The following is an 18141-nucleotide window of genomic DNA, read 5'->3' as shown; positions in this document are numbered from 1 at the left end:
CAAAAAATAAAAAATAAAATAAAAGAAGCCAGTTTCATTTGAAACTCTAGAAAAGACAAATCTATTGCCTAAGACTAGGTAGAGCTATCTGGAGTATGGTACCGGGAAATTTGGAGGTGATAAAAATGTTCTATATAGTGGTTACATGGGTGTATAAATTTGTCAAAACTTGTTGAAATGAGCCCCCCAAATTGAAGCATTTTATTATATATATATATATTTTTTTGGCCGCATGTCATGCTTGTTGGATCTTAGTTCCCCACACCAGGGATTGAACCTGGCCCCCGACAGTGAAAGTGCCGAGTCCGAACCACTGGACCACCAGAGAATTCCCAGTCTTCACTCTTTGAGTGGAGGTTAAGCTGTGGCTTAGCTGAAGGCCCAGGTTCTGGGATTAACACAGAGGCAGTGCTCACAGGTTGGGGGGTGCTGACAACCACAGCACAATGGCATTTCTATGTGAGCTCTTCAGAGATTTTACCCAACTCCATGTGGCCCAAGTGGCCTTGAGAAAAGGGAATTCAGCTGGGGCTTTGTGCTCAAACCAGCCTGGGCCTCCCTCTGCTCTTTCCTATCTCCTCCAAGAAGGAGGTCGCTTGCTCTGGCCTGGGGTGGGGAGAGTCATACCACCAAACTTTGGGGCGTCACGCATATCCCTCCTTCACAAGAAGGTGGTTTCTTCCACCCCATCCAACTTTACCTGCCCTTTAGATCCCCTTGAACAAATCACTGACCCGTTGAGTCTTAATACTTGAACGTCTTACTTTCAAGTCACAGTTTAACTTGGTGCCTCGAAAAAAGTTATAAACACTAGTCTTTAGCTCAGGTGACTTAGGGCCACAGCAGACCCAGGAACTGATGAGCTGAGGAGGCAAAGGGCAGTCTGTCTCCTCCCCCTGCACCGAAAGACAGGAAACAGGTGTGGGAGGGAGAGCCCTCAGCTCCAGTGCCCCTGCGAGACCCCGCCCCATGGCTTTCAGTGACTTCCTGCTGCAGGCTGGGGCGCATGGGCCGCTTCCAGCAGATCCAGACCACTCTGTCGATCGTGACCCTGCTCCTAAAGGTTTTGCACAACACCCTGCAGAAGTTCACCACTGCCATCCCCACCCACCCCTGCCGCTCACCTGCCGACACCAACCTCAGCAAGGACGAGGAGCTGGACGCCTGGCTGCCCCGGGACGGGCAGGGGCGGCCCAAGGTCTGCCTCCTCTTCACCTCCCCCTCAGCAGGGACCATCCTTTCCCAATGGCACAGAGATCAACGGCACGGGGGCCACAGAGCCCTGCACCCACGGCTGGATCTATGACAATAGCACCTTCCCTTCTACCATCGTGACTGACGTGAGGAGACCTGGACCTCCTCCTTCCAACCCCTGTGTCCCCATCTTACCATCCCCCCCACACACACACACACGCACACAGACTGTGTGAACCTGACCTGAGTTTGTCTGAAGACCCTGGAGCTATGAAGAGCTCTGCCTAAATGCAGGTAAGAGAACATGGGTTGGAGTTGAGGTCTTCCTGGTAGAGGAGGTTATGGAACTCCTTGCAGAAAGCTGCTCCCTGCCCCTCCACCTCCACCAGAGAGAGAGATACTATTACTGGAGTTTGATATTCTACTTTGGTTTCCCTGAGAGGTTGCAATTCCACAGGGTAGGGAGGTGGGGCGGTGGTTCAGAGGAAGCTAGAAAGGAGGCATGCAGATAGTGGAGGGCAAGGAGGGTGTTCCTGAGCAGGGGATTCTGGGCTCAGAGTCCTAGAGACAAAAACAATTTCCTGACTTCATCTAGAAATAGCTCTCGGCAGCTGGGGCCAGGAGATGGAGAGCAGCCAAGGAACTAAGACGGGAAAGAGAACAGGGTTATGGGAGGGTCCTTTCATCTCTAGTGATTTAACACCCCTCCCCCGAAACACACACACAGTCGACTGTAGAGTCTCCCTGGCCTGCTAAGTGGTTCATCCGGCTGAATTCTGCACTTTGTAGCTGTCACATGGCTCGTGCTCTTAACATCTGTTCTTGTCAATGATCTTTTGGTTGCAAGGAAGAGAAGCTCTCTCAAGTCAGCTCACGAGAAAAGGGATTTCAGGGAATGCAAGGGCAGGAAGCAAAGTGTGTCCAGGCCTCATGGAAACTGGAACCAGGGATTGGAGCACCAGAGACATCCTTATACACTTACTCTGTAACTCTCTCCTCACCCCATTTCGTCTGTGTGCCCATTTGCAAGACAGCCACTGGTCCCAGCTCTGATCCGTTACCCCTCAGATTTAGGGCCTACCACCAACCAGAACATTTCTGTGAATCTTAATTCAGAAAAGGCTTCAATTGGCTCAGCTCAATACACTGGTGAGCAGCCCCATCCCCAGCCCAGCAACCGGCTCAGGTGTCCACGCTTCATCTAATCACCGTGCCAACGGACAATATAGTGGGATTACGTGGCCCCTTGTCCTTTAGTCAGGGCTCTGCAGAAAAGATGCCTTGAGAAGAGGCTGTGGTTGAGCAGGGCCCCCAAACTCGCCTGATGCAGGATCTGTCTGAAAGTGATAAAAGTTAAGCCATACTTCCCACTAGACAGACCCAAGCTGCCGAAGCAGAAGGTGACAAAGGATGGCTAGTCCTCCCTCTGGGCATGCAGGCATCACAAGCCATCCCCTCCCTGCAGAGCTGGGGAAAAACCTTCTTCATTATTCTCCAGCCTCAACCCAAATCCTGAGACATTCCCCTCCACCCACCTTCACGTGTGGCTTCCAATTCTGCTTTTCCATTTCCCTTCTTAAAACTCTACGCTCCGCTCTCCAAGTCTGACAATACTCCGGGAACTATCAACCTGGCTGCTGTTCTTCTGTTCAAAACAGCAGGCAGTTTGATCCGAAGCTCAAATTTCTCGCCCTCTGGAACAAAGAATCTGGGTACATGTGCACCTTAGCTCTCCTTCTAGATGGAGGCTTGGTAGTAATCTCATCATTTTTGGTTTCAATAACTGACAAAGCCAGATGCACACAATTTTCCTGAGTTGTGGGGAGATGCCAAGAATAATCCAATCCTCTTCCAACAGGCACTGTGAATGGGACCATTCTCCACCACCACACACGGACATAGGGCACTGAAAGGCCTATTTCATAAACACAACCGGGATACTTCTTCCTTGGGCCAATAATGCCAAAGGCTGCACCGGAGAGCATTTCATTAGGATAATAGGCAGCTTACATGCATAACCTAACGTGAGGCTGGGCCTTCTGAGTTGTGAAGCAAACGAAACGGCTCACAAGTTATCAGGGGTTGCATAAGCAAGAAGCTTAGTTGCAGTGAAGATACTCCACCCAGGCCACATGGCTGTATCTGGTAGGCACAATGGCACGGGTCACCTGAGAAAGATACGTCTCAGTCTGCCTCTTGGAAAGAACTCCCAAATGGCCCAGTATCCCAAAGGGATGCTTCTGCACTCTAAATGCAAAGCAAAAAATAAATACATATAATAAGAAAAAGACGCTACCTCTGGGTTCCAATAAAAACTCTGTCTGAGCTCTTCTTCTTTTCTTCTGAATTAAGGTATCCTTAGTAATAACCAGCAGCTTCTATCTGAACTATATTAGTCAAGACTCTTGTTTGCAAGTGGCTGCCATTCAACTCAAGCTAATCTGAGCATGAAGAGAGGGTATAAAGGCTCCCGTAACCAAACCACGAGATGAGCAGAGGCAGGGCTTGCTCTAGGAGCTGTGGGAACCAGGGCCATGCGAGCAGGACCCTTGCTGGCTCTCATCTTTACTTTCCTTCGCATGCTGGGCATGTGACTCTGCCACGGATCCTTCACAATGTGGCCATTGACCATTCTGGGCTCACTCCTAATAACTGTCTCTCCGCTTCAACTTTGAAAAATTCTAGGAAAGACTTATTTGCTGGCCTGGGTCAGGTGCCCACCCCTGGGTCCAATGACTATAGGGCAGGGAGGGCATGAGTTGTTATGAATGACCGGCCTGAGTCTCCCGTTCACTTCTGTCCTGCAGATGAACGACAGTTACCATTTCACTGCTCTAATTCCTGGTGCCACTGTCATTCGTTTTCTCTTCTTCTCTTTTTCTTTCCCCTGAGGCCAGTCTCACAGCATCTGTCGTTTATCACAGCCTTTATCAAGTTAGCAGTGCAGAGCTTTCCGAGGCAGCAGTTCTCTGAGTCTCCTTCAAATCCACCACCGCCTATTCCTAGACTATGGTTCCTGTTACTGAGAAAGTAATTCTATATACATGAGGCCCAGGAGCACACAAATATACGATCCTCAAGTCTCAGGTGCACATGAAGAGAATATATATAGTAAAAGCCAGTGCTAAACCTAAGGTGATGTAAGCCCCATCCAACTGTTGCTTTTACAGATGACAAGCTCCTTAGGGCAGAACAGAGGCAGAAAAATTCTTTCTGAGTACATATTGTATACTCATTTATCAATTTCTATTCTGGACTACACCCAGATTTCATCACCAGACTGCATACAGATTTTGTTCTCTTTGCACGCCTTGGTTCTTTTTTTTTTTTTTAACAAATCCTTATTTTTCCATTTTCTCTAAAATCGATACACCTATTTTTTAAAATTTTATTGATGTATAGTTGATATACAATGTTGTGTTAACTTCTGCTGTACGACAGAGTGATTCAGTTACACATGTGTATATTCCGTTTCATATTCTTTTCCATGATGGTTTATCACAGGTTATTGAATATCGTTCCCTGTGCTACACAGTAGGACCTTGTTGTTCATCTGTCCTCTATACAATGGTTTGCATCTGCCAATCCCACACTCCCAGTCCGTCCCTCCTCCAGCGCTCCTCTGACCTCTTACCTCTTTCCTACACCTCTTGCTTCTCATCTTTCCCTTCCTCAGTTCTGGTCTATCATATCCCTAACTCCACGCTACAGTGTGTCCCATATGCATCTCCACGGTAGTATTTCATTCACAAGTTTCCATTAAAGTACTGTTAAAAATGAATTCCCAGTCTGACACAGCCCCAAAACCTTTTTAAAATAAAAATTATATCAGATAACACAGAGAACTACAGAATAGCAGTTATTTGAATAAAGAAGCAATAAAGTCCATTGCTCTTCGGAGAAAGTGTTCAAATGCCAACCACCCAAATTTTACATCATATGGCGTGTGCACAGGGTATTAAAAGTCTGCCTGTAATAAGGCATATAAGATAAGGATTTCTCTCCAATCAAATCAAGATTATCAAGTAATTCCACTTGAAGGATGAATTCATTTGGATATATATTAACACATCTTAGGGAGCATTCCCTAAACGTCCTGGTCATCCCTGCCCCCTTTCCTTTTTCTTCTGTTAACAAAAGAAATGAGTTTTAAAATCCACTCAAAAGTATACAAAAATTCGCTTTTATGTAAAGGAAATACCACACCTAGTTGTCATTTTGATTTAAGTCACATCCTTCAAGTCACATCCGTCAGTGTGACTTTTGATTTCAGTATGATTTTCCTGCAGGCTGTGGAGCTGTTTTACTCCACCTAGAAAGGAAGTCCTTTTAAAAGGAGAATTTTTTTTCTTATATTCATTAAAAAGAGCAACAGAATTTAAACTATTAGTTGAGGTATCCAATTGCCACTTATTCAGGATTGCAAATAACTACACCCCTCTCAAATTTGCTTATGGAAAGTTAATGGAAGGATGCAAAGGTATTTCCCAGAACCCAAGGTCAAGAACTTGAGCCCAGGCTTATGAAAGACTGGGATTAGGTGGTTGAGGAAAACCAGAAGAGCTGAACTCTCTATCTTCACCTCTCGGGCACTAAGATCTCACCTCCACTTCCCTCTGACTAAATTACTGCATTCTTTTCCCCTATGCCCCTCCTTCCCTCCCCTTCCCCCCTCCCTCCTTCTCCCCCTCCCTCATCTTTTTCTCCCTCTCCCTCTCCTTCTCCCTTTCCCACTCTCTCTCTGTCTCATGATTTCTCAGCTCCCCTTCCGCGTCATTCCAAACTTGGTCCTCCCACCCCAACTTTGGGTGTCCTTACCAAGCTTGCTTCTCTGAGTCGCTTTTCCAAATTTGTAAGAAAACGAACCTGGGGACTTCCCTGGTGGTCCTGTGGCTAAGGCGCAGTGTTTCCAATGCTGGGGGCCCCGGGTTCAATCCCTGGTCAGGGAACTAGATCCCACACACCTCAACTAAGACCCGGCACAGCTAAATAAATAAATATTTTAAAAAAAAAACAAAAAACTAATTAGCTCTGTCCAGCTCCAGGGTCGGTTTTCTTCAGCTGCACCCGGGGAGGGACAGGTTAAACAGCCCTGAAAGAGGGTGAGGGGTTAGTGTTCAGAAAAGGGCGAGTAGTCTGAGCTGTCATCCCAAAAGATACCTCTGACATGTTTTGAAATAACTTGAATCATTCTCACCAGGAGAAGATGATGAGAAAGATTGTGTGACTTAGGGAGGCAAGCCCTCCTTATGTGCCTGTCCTAATCCAAGACCCTCAGCCCACCAGGAGAGAGGGAATGGGCTGCTGTGGGGCCGGCCCAACTCTCCTTGACCCCAGTTCTTCCTTCCTCACAGTGGGACCTCTTGTGCACACACAAGACCTTGCCACAGCTGAGTCAGTCCATCGTCATGGCAGGAGAACTGGTCGGAAGCTTGACGTTGGGGATCATGGCAGACAGGTCAGTGGTGAACAAAGCTGGATCAAGGAGCAAAGGCATAAGCCCTCTAGGCTGGACACAGAGGGGAGACTGGCATCCCTGAGAATCCAGAGAGGGACACAGGACGGATCCACCCAAGCCTGACCACGTCTGGAAAGTCTGTAGGAATCACACAACCGTCCATCAGCACTTTCCAGGTCTTGCCTCATTTCAATTCCTCCTCACAATACCTTGTGAAGCCAGCATGAATGGTACCATTAACTGCATTTTACCAATGAGGACACTTAGGTTCAGGGATGTTGGATAACTTGCCCAAACTGCCTAGAAGGAACCCAAGAAAATGATGTCGTTAATTCTGAGGAGTGGAATTGAAAAGAAGAGAACTTTTCACTTTTCATTACTATATTATTTGAACTTTAATGATAATTCATTACCTTTATAATTGTATAACGTAAATAGTTAATGTTTACTTTTTTAAAAAGTACAGTCACACAGCTAATAAGTGGTCAAAGCAGGACAAGAATCCCGATTTTCCGACATCCTGAAGAAGTCACCTCCCACCACTCTGCCTTGTATGTGACATGTGGGTGTCACAGAAACAAAGACCTAGGAACCAATAACAGCTAGAGACAAGTCTCAGATCAGCCACAACTGTGTGCCCATGAGGAGGTTATACAAACTCTCTTAGACTTGGTTTTTCCATCTATAAAATAGGGGTTATGGTGAGGGTTAAATTAGTAGCTGCAACTCAGTGTTAATACCCTAACCTTGATTATCTTCCAAGACCATAAAAAGATCATGGGATGAATAACAGGAGGCAATTTTCTAAAGAATAATATCTAAAAATATTATAAACGTCACAGCAGACATTTCAGCAGACACAATCGGCTTTATTATTCATAAAATACAAGCCACAATCATATGCATTTTGCAAAATTATAAGGCTTGCATAGGTTTCCCAGAAATAAAAATCACATAAACCAAGCTCATAGATACAGAGAACAGATAGGTAGTTGCTAGAGACAGGGAGTAAGGGGTGGGCAAAATGAATGAAAGGGGTCAAAAAGTCCAAATTCCAGTTATAAGCTAAATAAGTCATGGGAATATAATGTACAGCGTGGTGACTATTACTGTATTGCGTGTTTGAAAGTCGCTGAGAGAGTAGATCTTAAGTGTTCTCATCACACACACACACACAAATTGTTGTAACTACATATGGTGGTGTATTTTAAGTAGACTTACTGTGGTGATCATTTCACAATATATACAAATATAGAATCATTATGCTATATACCTAAAACTATTATACTGTTGTATGTTGATTATACCTCAATGTTTTTTAAAAAACTCACAAAAGGCTGTCTCCTAACTGGAGTCACCATCGACCAACTTTCAAACAATCAACCACACCCCAGAGCAGTAGTTCCCAAACCTTGGGAGCTTGTTAAAAATCAGGTTTCTAGGGCTTCTCCGGTGGCGCAGTGGTTGAGAGTCGGCCTGCCGATGCAGGCGATACGGGTTCGTGCCCCGGTCCGGGAAGATCCCACATGCCGCGGAGCGGCTGGGCCCGTGAGCCATGGCCGCTGAGCCTGCGCGTCCGGAGCCTGTGCTCCGCGACGGGAGAGGCCACAACAGTGAGAGGCCCACGTACCGCAAAAAAAAAAAAAAAAAAAAAAAAAAAAAAATTCAAGTTTCTAGCTTACCTTCCAGATATCCAACAGGCCTTAAGTGGGGCTCTGGTATGTGGATTGTTTTCAACACACCCTCTATGATACTGATGAAGGCGCGTGGCTCTCTCCACAGAGGTATGCTTGGATGCGTCAGGACCCTGGACAGCAGCAACCCGAGGATCCTCCCAACACCAGGTCCCCTAGATGCCAGCCCTCACCCAATTATTCCCTATCTCCCATCTCAGCATCTACCTGATGGGCACAGGTGGGCAGCCTTACAAGCAGCTGTTAGATTGCCCAGGGAACCAAGGATGAGACAGCCAGGGACATGGGGCAGGGGAGCAAGCAATGTGCTCTCCAGACCCAGGTTTCCCCTCCTTTCACAGGCTGGGCTGTCAGAAGGTGCTGATCTGGAGCTACCTGCAGTTAGCAGTCTCCGGGACCTGTGCTGCCTTCGCACTCAACTTCCCAACCTACTGCGCTTTCCATTTCCTCTCAGGCATGGCTGTCAGGCGCCAGCAGCGCTTCCATGACTTTGAGTGAGAGGGAACCCAGGAGGGCCAGGCTCGTGGGGACTCCTCAATCACAGGGATCCAGTGAACCAGCAGACCTGACAAATTTAAACCTCAGTTCCTTCCCTGAGTACAAAGTGGAGTCTACCTGTTCCAGCCGATCCTGACCTATCTGGGCCTCTCCTGGAGTAGGCAGTGCCCCGGGCAGAAAAAAAAGATAAGATCATGACCTCTTTGGTAGCTCTGATTATTGGGGGCTGGAATTCATCCTAGATATTTAGGGATCATTGTAAGGATAAACTAAATAAAGGCTCAGAGATTGGAGTGGGGTTGCTTAGAGAAGCCAGTCACACAGGGAGTCTTTAATTCAACATTTCTTTATTCAATACAGTTTTTTTTTTTTTTTTTGCGGTACGCGGGCCTCTCACTGTTGTGGCTTTTCCCGTTGCGGAGCACAGGCTCCGGACGCGCAGGCTCAGCGGCCATGGCTCATGGGCTCAGCCGCTCCGCGGCATGTGGGATCTTCCCGGACCGGGGCACGAACCCGTGTCCCCTGCATCGGCAGGCGGACTCTCAACCACTGCGCCACCAGGGAAGCCCATTCAATACAGTCTTGAAAGGCGTTTAATTTGTGTAACATCCTGCACTGGGAATACACAAGTGAACAAGAGGACACTACCCATGGCCTCAAAGAGTTAATAGTTGACTGGAGAGAGTGCCAAGCAGTTACAAATTGGTTTGCTAAAGGCTAGGATCAGGGCCATCCTGGGTGATGTGGGAGTTCAGAAGTGGAGTGTTCAATCAGGACTTGGGGAACCAGGAACTCTCCCCAGAAGAGGTGACAGCTAAGCTCAGAACTGAACGAAAAGTGAGACAGAAAGAAAGGAGTAAGGTTCTGGGGCAGAGTTCTAGACAAAAAGAATAGGGAATTCCCTGGCATTCCAGTGGTTAGGAGTCCAAGCTTCCATTGCAGGGGGCCTGGGTTTGATCCCTGGTCAGGGAACTAAGATCCCACAAGCCAAGCAGAGCGGCCAAATAAATTAATTAATTATTTTTAAAAAGAATATACAAGGCCCAGAGGCCAGAGAGTGACCCATTGGAAGAAACGACAGTGGTGCAGAATGGCCTGAGGGTAAGGCTCATTCATCTCTATTTCCCAGGTCAAGCAAAGGGCATGGCACAGAGTCGTCACCTCTAAATAACTGCTGAATTAAAATGAGTTGAAAAGGGAACACTCTTGCACTGTTGGTGAGAATGTAAATTGATACAGCCACTATGGAGAACAGTATGGAGGTTCCTTAAAAAACTAAAAATAGAACTACCGTACAACCCAGCAATCCCACTGCAGGGCATATACCCTGAGCAAACCATAATTCAAAAAGAGTCATGTACCAATATGTTCATTGCAGCTCTATGTACAATAGCCAGGACATGGAAGCAACCTAAGTGTCCATCAACAGACGAATGGATAAAGAAGATGTGGCCCATATATACAATGGAATATTACTCAGCCATAAAAAGAAATGAAATTGAGTTATTTGTAGTGAGGTGGATGGACCTAGAGTCAGTCATACAGAGTGAAGTAAGTCAGAAAGAGAAAAACAAATACCGTATGCTAACACATATATATGGAATCTAAGAAGAAAAAAAAAAAGGTCATGAAGAACCTAGGGGTAAGATGGGAATAAAGACACAGACCTACTAGAGAATGGACTTGAGGATATGCGGAGGGGGAAGGGTAAGCTGTGACAAAGTGAGAGAGAGGCATGGACATATATACACTACCAAACGTAAAATAGATAGCTAGTGGGAAGCAGCCGCATAGCACAGGGAGATCAGCTCGGTGCTTTGTGATCACCTAGAGGGGTGGGATACGGAGGTTGGGAGGGAGGGAGACGCAAGAGGGAAGAGATGTGGGAACATATGTATATGTATAACTGATTCACTTTGTTATAAAGCAGAAACTAACACACCACTGTAAAGCAATTATACTCCAATAAAGATGTTAAAAAGAAAAAAAAGAGCGTGAGAAGACAACCACAGAATGGGAGAAAACATTCGCAAATAATATATCTGAGAATGCCTTAATATGCAGAATATATGAAGAACTCTTACAGTTCAGCAACAGAAGACAATGCAATTAAAACATAGGCAAGGAACTTGAAAAGGTATTTCTCCAAATAAGATATATAAATGGTAATAAGCCCATGAAAAGATGCTCAATATCATTGGTCACTAGGGAAATGCAAATCAAAACCACAAGTTACTACTTCACACCCATTAGGATGGCTATTATAAAAAGCAAAGCAAAATGAACACAGAAACAAAACAAAACAAGAAAACAGGAAATCACAAGTGTTGACAAGGATGTGGAGGAACTGGAACCCTCATGCACTGCTAGTGGGAATGTAAAATGGTGTGGCTGCTATGGAAAACAGTTTAGCAGCTCCTCAAAGAGTTAAAGGTAGAATTACAATATGATTCAGCAATACCACTCCAACATATAAACCTGAAAGAAATGAAAGCAGGGACTCAAACAGATACTTGTACTCCAGTGTTCATAGCAGCATTACTCACAATAGCCAAAAGGTAGAAACAACTCAAGTGTTCATCAACATATGAATGGATAAACAAAAATATTATTCAGTCATAAAAAGGAATGAACGTGTGAGATATGCTATAACATGGATGAACCTTGAAAACATAATGTTAAGTAACATAATCTAGAGACAAAAGGACAAAAAGTGTATGATTCCTTGTGACCACCTAGAGGGGTGGGATAGGGAGGGTGGGAGGGAGACGCAAGAGGGAGGAGATATGGGGATATATGTATATGTATAGCTGATTCACTTTGTTATAAAGCAGAAACTAACACACCACTGTAAAGCAGTTATACTCCAATAAAGATGTTTAAAAAAAAAAAAAAATGAGTTGAAGGAGGTGCAGAGGGAGTGGCTGTAGGCCATTCAAAAGAGGTTTGGGAGAAGTGAGGAAACATGAATGTTGGGGTTGGGGACACTGAACAGGAGCATGCCTGGGAATTCGGAGTCTTCTAGCCCATTCCTGTCTCCACACACACGGAACCTAACCAGAGATCAAACCACCCTTGCTTTACCCTGTGAGGGACCTAGGGGTGCAGAGTAGGACTGAGCTCAAGAGAAGAGCCCTTCTACTCCAAAGTGAGGATCGTCCTCCTTCTGGAAGTGACAACCACCCCCAAATACACATGTACTCACACAGCCCTGACTTCAACCTAAGCTCTGCTCTTCTCCCCAGATCTGGAGTGGCTGCCCATCCGTGCCCGGCCAGGTCTGGGCCTCTTATTTGGATTTGTCCCCACTGTAGGCCAGCTCTTCCTGGCTGGCATGGCTTATGCTGTGCCCCACTGGTGCCACCTGCAGCCGTTGGTCTCTCTGCCCCTCTTTGTCATCCTCAACTACTCCAGGTGCGTGGGACCTCAGGGTAGGGTAGAGGGTTCAAAATAAGTCACAGATGGGCATAGCATCTCCTAGAACACCTAGAACACCCACTACCTTCCCCCACTAGGAGTAACCCAAACTTTCCTGGCTGGCACCCTTATCTTATACTGTTTGTGGACTATTCAGTTCCATGGACTTGTCTGTCTATTCTGGTGCCAATAATATTGTTTAATTCTTAATTCATTTCAGTGTAGCTCATATAAGATTGTCTTCTATGGACAGCTTCTCACTGTGCCCTTTACCAACCTTGAGACAGGACACTGTACCTCGGCACATCTCTAAGGAGAAAAATGCCCTAAAAAGTGTCACTAAACATTGTTGATTTTATGAAGACTCCTTGGGGGATGGAAGAGATGCTTATATCACATACCACACAGCCAAAACACTTAATAGGCATTTCTGTTGTCCCTCAAATCCATTCTTGGCTAACAGTCACTTATTCTTCTCCTCTTTCTCTCTCCTGATACTTCCTCCACATAACTGCTAAAATCTTCTCCTAGGAATTCATCTCTGGCTGTATATCTGCATACATCACTCAGCAAAGCAAAACTCTTGGCATTAATGAATGCTTCTTTCTTATAATTCATCAATTGTTACTTAAGCCTCCCCATGAGGAGGGGTCTCTCCAAAACACCCTCTCCCAGTGCAAACAACTAATCAAAGTATGCGCCTATCAAAAGCAGGTCCCTTAGGGCAGGGAATTGGAAGGAGGGGAAGAGGACCTATTGCAAGGTAAAAACATTGTTTTCTCCTAGGGGGGTTGGGGAGGAGTCCTGGAATGGAACAATGAGGTCCTAGAGCCAAAAGGTTTCCAGCCAGAAAGGACACAAAGGTCAATCAATTATTTTTTAAGGCAACAAAGGAGAACAAAAACATACAGAAATTAGAACAAATTAAAGACAAAAAGTAAGATGGTATCAATAACTCAAAATATATGTCACAACAATAGATATAAATAGATTAAACCGACCAGTTAAAAGGCAGAGATGGTCCAAGTTGATTTTATTTAAGTCTAGTTCATGAAGTTTACAAGAGACCCATTTAAAATGTTAGACCATGAAAATCTTAAATGTGGAGAAATAGAAAAGGTTATACTAGACAAATGTTAACCAGAAGAAAGGTAGATATAGAAGCCGAAATAGACTTTAAGACCAGAAAAAGTACAATGGTTAAGAATATGGCTCAGAATTCCCCAGCAGTCCAGTGGTTAGGACTCGGCGCTTTCACTGCTGGGACCCAGGTTCAATCCCTGGTTGGGGAACTAAGATCCCACAAGCCGCAGGGCATGGCCAAAAAAAAAAAAAAGAATATGGCTCTGGTATAAAAGGTAACTAGTCCAAATTCTCAGTCATCTTATCTATAAAACACAATAACAATAGTACCAGAAACAGATTAAATAGAAAACAAATGTATAAAAAAGAGGGTCAACAAAACAAAAAGTCAATCTTTGAAAATATCAGTGAAATGGACAAATGCCTAGTAATAATAATTAAAAAAATAAAAAACTGGACACAAATAAATATTAGGAATTTAAAAAAACTGAACTATAGATCTAGAGAAATTAAGATGCAAATTTTTAATTAAGTAATTAAAGACGCAAAAAACTATAAACCAGTCTATACTGATAATTTTTTTTTTTTTTTTGGCTGCATCGGGGTCCTCGTTGTGGCTCAGGCTTCTCTCTGGTTGTGGCGTGTGGGTTTTCTCTCTCTGGTTGGGCCACACAGGCTCCAGAGCATGTGGGCTCTGCAGTTTGCAGCATGCGGGCTCCCTCACTGAGACGCATTAGCTCAGTAGTTGAGGCTGTGGGCTTAGTTGCCCCATGGCATGTGGGATTCTAGTTCCCCAACCAAGGATGGAACCCGCGTTCCTTGCATTGGAAAGCGGATTCTTTACCACTGGACCACCAGGGAAGCCCTGATAAATTTTAAATTTAGATGAAATTGACAAATTCCTAAAAAAAATAATATAGGAAAACTGATTCTAGAATAAATAAAAATTCTGGGGGCTTCCCTGGTGGCACAGTGATTGAGAGTCCACCTGCCGATGCAGGGGACACAGGTTCGTGCCCCGGTACGGGAAGATCCCACATGCCATGGAGTGGCTGGGCCCGTGAGCCATGGCCGCTGAGCCTGCGCGTCCGGAGCCTGTACTCCACGACGGGAGAGGCCACAACAGTGAGAGGCCCGCGTACCGCAAAAAAAAAAAAAAAGAAAGAAAAAGAAAAAAAAATTCTGAAGAGTAAACTTTAAAATCTTGCCTCAAAGAAAACACCAGACCCAGATATTAATACAGATGAGTTCCACCACACTTTTAAGGAACAAATCTTCCAATGTTATACAAACGCTTCCCCAAAAAAGAGAAAAAGGGAAATTATGTCAAATACATTCTGTGAGGTCAGGTGACCCTGAAACCAAAAGAGGATAGTTGTGAAATAAAATTACAGGCCAATATTACTCATAAACAGATACAAAAATCTTAAACAAAATATTAGAAAAATGAATCCAGTGATGTATAAAAAATGATAATACATTATGACCAAGGAGAGCTGACTTAGGAAAGCAAGGGTAGTTTTACTTTAGAAAATATATTAATATCACAAAAACTAAAATATATTAATATAGATCTATTAATCTATATTAATAGATTATCATCCCAATAAAAACAAAAAATATTTAATAAAAATTAGCATCCATTAAAAATAGTCTTAGTAAAACAACAATAGAAGGAAATTTAAGTTGATATGGAACATCTACCAAAAATCCACAGCAAATATTATTTCTTGATGGTGAAACATTAGAAGCACTGTCTCTTTTTTTTTTGTATTTTTTAAATTTATTTTATTTATTTTTGGCTGCGTTGGGTCTTCATTGCTGCGCGCAGGCTTTCTCTAGTTGCGGAGAGCGGGGATTACTCTTCGTTGCGGTGCATGGGCTTCTCATTGCAGTGGCTTCTCTTGTTGCAGAGCACAGGCTCTGGGGTGCGTGGGCTTCAGTAGTTGTGGCACACGGGCTCAGTAGTTGTGGTTCGCAGGCTCTAGAGCGCAGGCTCAGTAGTTGTGGTGCATGGGCTTAGTTGCTCCGCGGCATGTGGGATCTTCCAGGGCCAAGGCTTGAACCCGTGTCCCCTGCATTGGCAGGCGGATTCTTTACCACTGCACCACCAGGGAAGCCCTAGAAACATTCTCTTTAAACTTGGGAATATGACCAATGTGCCTGCTGTCTCCTCCTCTATTCAACATTATCCTGGAGAGTGTGGTCAATGCCTAGGATAAGAATAACAACAGAAATAGGACTGGAAAGGGAAAATCAAAACTATCACTATTTAGAGAGGATATAACTGTCTGTATATAAAATAGATAACTAATAAGAATCTACTGTATAGCACAGGGAACTCTACTCAATACTCTGTAATGACCTATGTGGGAAAAGAATCCAAAAAAGAGTGGATATATATACAGGTATAACTTTACTGATTTACTTTGCTGTACAGCAGAAACTAACACAACATTGTAAATCAACTGCACTCCAATAAAAATTAATTTTAAAAATCTATATAAAAATCTAAAATTATTAGAAATAGTAAAGTTTGGCAAGGTGGCTAGATACAAGGTCAATAAACAAAAGATCAACTGCATTCTCTACTCTTCTAAAAATTAGACCTTTTTCAAGAAAAATTTTAAATTATATTAAAAGGTATTAAAGAAAATGTAAATAAATGTATTATGTGCATGGAGAGGAAATCTCATAATATATCAACTCATAATTGACATAAGATGATATTAAAATGTTAGTGATTCCAAGATTGATTTATAAATTCAATGCAATTTTGATCAAAATCCCAATAGATAGGACTTCCCTGGTGGTGCAGTGGTTGAGAGTCCGCCTGCCGATGCAGGGGACACGGGTTCGTGCCCCGGTCCGGGAAGATCCCACATGCCGCGGAGCGGCTGGGCCCATGAGCCATGGCCGCTGAGCCTGCGCATCCGGAGCCTGTGGTCCGCAACGGGAGAGGGCACAGCAGTGAGAGGCCAGCGTACTGAAAAAAAAAAAAAAAATCCCAACAGATATTTTCAAGAAACTAGCAAGCAAATTCTAAAATGTATATAAAAGTGCTGTGGACCAAGTATAACCAAGGTACTTTTTTAAAAAGGACAGAGGGGAAGGACTTGCCCTACCAGAAATCAAGGCATATTATAAAGTCTTATTATAAAATTGTAGTAATTAAGATAGTGGATGCTGGAGCAGGAAAGAACAAATTGTCCGATGGAAAAGAATAGCAAGCTCCAAAACAGACCCACACGTAGGAAAACTTGCAGAGGAAGCACTGCAGATGATAGAATAAAACGTGGCCTATTTAACAACTAGTACCAGGACATCTACTAACCCATTTGGGAAATAAATAAAATGCAATCATATTTCAACCTTAAAGAAAAGTTAATTTCTGCTGAAGAGGGGAGGATTTCTGAAGACATAAAGAAAAAAAGGCTAACCAAAAACGGCACATTGATAAAGTTTTCTACTTTGGATTTTTTTTTAATCCTGGTCATTTGTTTCACTATAAACAAGGTGAAAAGAGAAAAAGAAGGCATTTACAGGGATTTGTATGCAGCGTTTATAAAGAACTTCTGGAAATCTATTAGAAAAAATGGACTTCTATTTCCATTAAAATAAAAAAATAACATTGACAATAACCCCCAAAAAGTATAAAGTACTTTTAAATATCCTTAAAGTATTTTTAAATGTCCACCAAAGAGCTGGAATAAGAGTCAGGGAAAACTAGGCCAACCATCTAAGGGAAATTGGGAGCCCAGAGAGTTAAGCAGAGCACCTGAACAAACACTGTACATAATGAAGAAAGTCATGTGCATTCTCTTTGATCTTAGAATCAACTGTTTAACACAGTACTGGGGGTCCTGGACGGCACAGCTCTACTGGGAAGGAAATAAGCAGTTTAAAAGACAAGCGTTTAAAACATCATTATTTAGAGAGTATAAGATCATTGACCTAGATAAACCAATAAAATCAATAAGCAATTAAAACTAATAAAAGAGTTCAGCAGGATGCTGGATACAAAATCAAATTACCAAAATGTCAATAGCAATAATCTAGAGAAATAATCCAGAAAATAACATAGAAAATCTTTGAAAATGAAGACACCATTCAGAATAACACCAAAAGCTAGATATTATCAGGAAATTAACAGAGGACAGCCAAGACTTCCATGGAGAAAATTTCTGAAACATTTTTAAGATCACAAAGATTATTTTAGTAAGTAGAGAGACATTCCACACTCTTGTTTAGAATGACATAATAAAGATGTCCATCCTCTCGAAGTTAACTTTTAGAAATTTATAGAAATTCAACAGAATCTAATCAGAATTTCAATGAGATCATTTTTTAGGAACTCCAAAAACTTACTCTAAAATTTATATGAAAGAAAAAAGACCACAATTGCTAGTCAATTCTGAAACAGAAAAGCAAAGAAGAGAGTCTCACTCTACCATCTATTAAGACATACAACAAAGCCATGGCATGTCTATGGCTTTCTTGGTGCAAGAAGAGACAAGCAGAATTGAAGAGAGGGCTTGGAGATAGACAGATAGAGATGGAGATGCAGACGCAGATGGAGATGGAGATGGAGATGGAGGGGAGCAGGGAGCGGGGAAAGGAGGGGGAAAGAAAGGGAGAGGGAGGAAGAGGAAGAAAAAAACATGGTAGCTATATCAATTTCATTATATCAAAAAGGACTTCTGCTTATTGAAGGACACAACGGACAAATTTAAAAGACAGAGCGGAATTCCCTGGCGGTCCAGTGGTTAGGACTCGGCGCTTTCACTGCCAGGTTCC

The 18141-nt window shown here is 43.6% G+C and overlaps 1 pseudogene; it reads left to right on the top strand.

The window, feature by feature from the left end:
* The first annotated feature begins 969 nt into the window (after window positions 1-969).
* Window positions 970-18141, top strand: part of LOC136127040 (solute carrier family 22 member 6-like) — a 28391-nt pseudogene continuing 11219 nt past the window's right edge.

The sequence above is a fragment of the Phocoena phocoena genome, chromosome 8 (genome assembly GCF_963924675.1).
Source record: "Phocoena phocoena chromosome 8, mPhoPho1.1, whole genome shotgun sequence".
NCBI classification, from domain to species: domain Eukaryota; kingdom Metazoa; phylum Chordata; class Mammalia; order Artiodactyla; family Phocoenidae; genus Phocoena; species Phocoena phocoena.
Note: the sequence above shows the minus strand (reverse complement) of the source record. Positions and strands in the feature narration are given on the sequence as shown.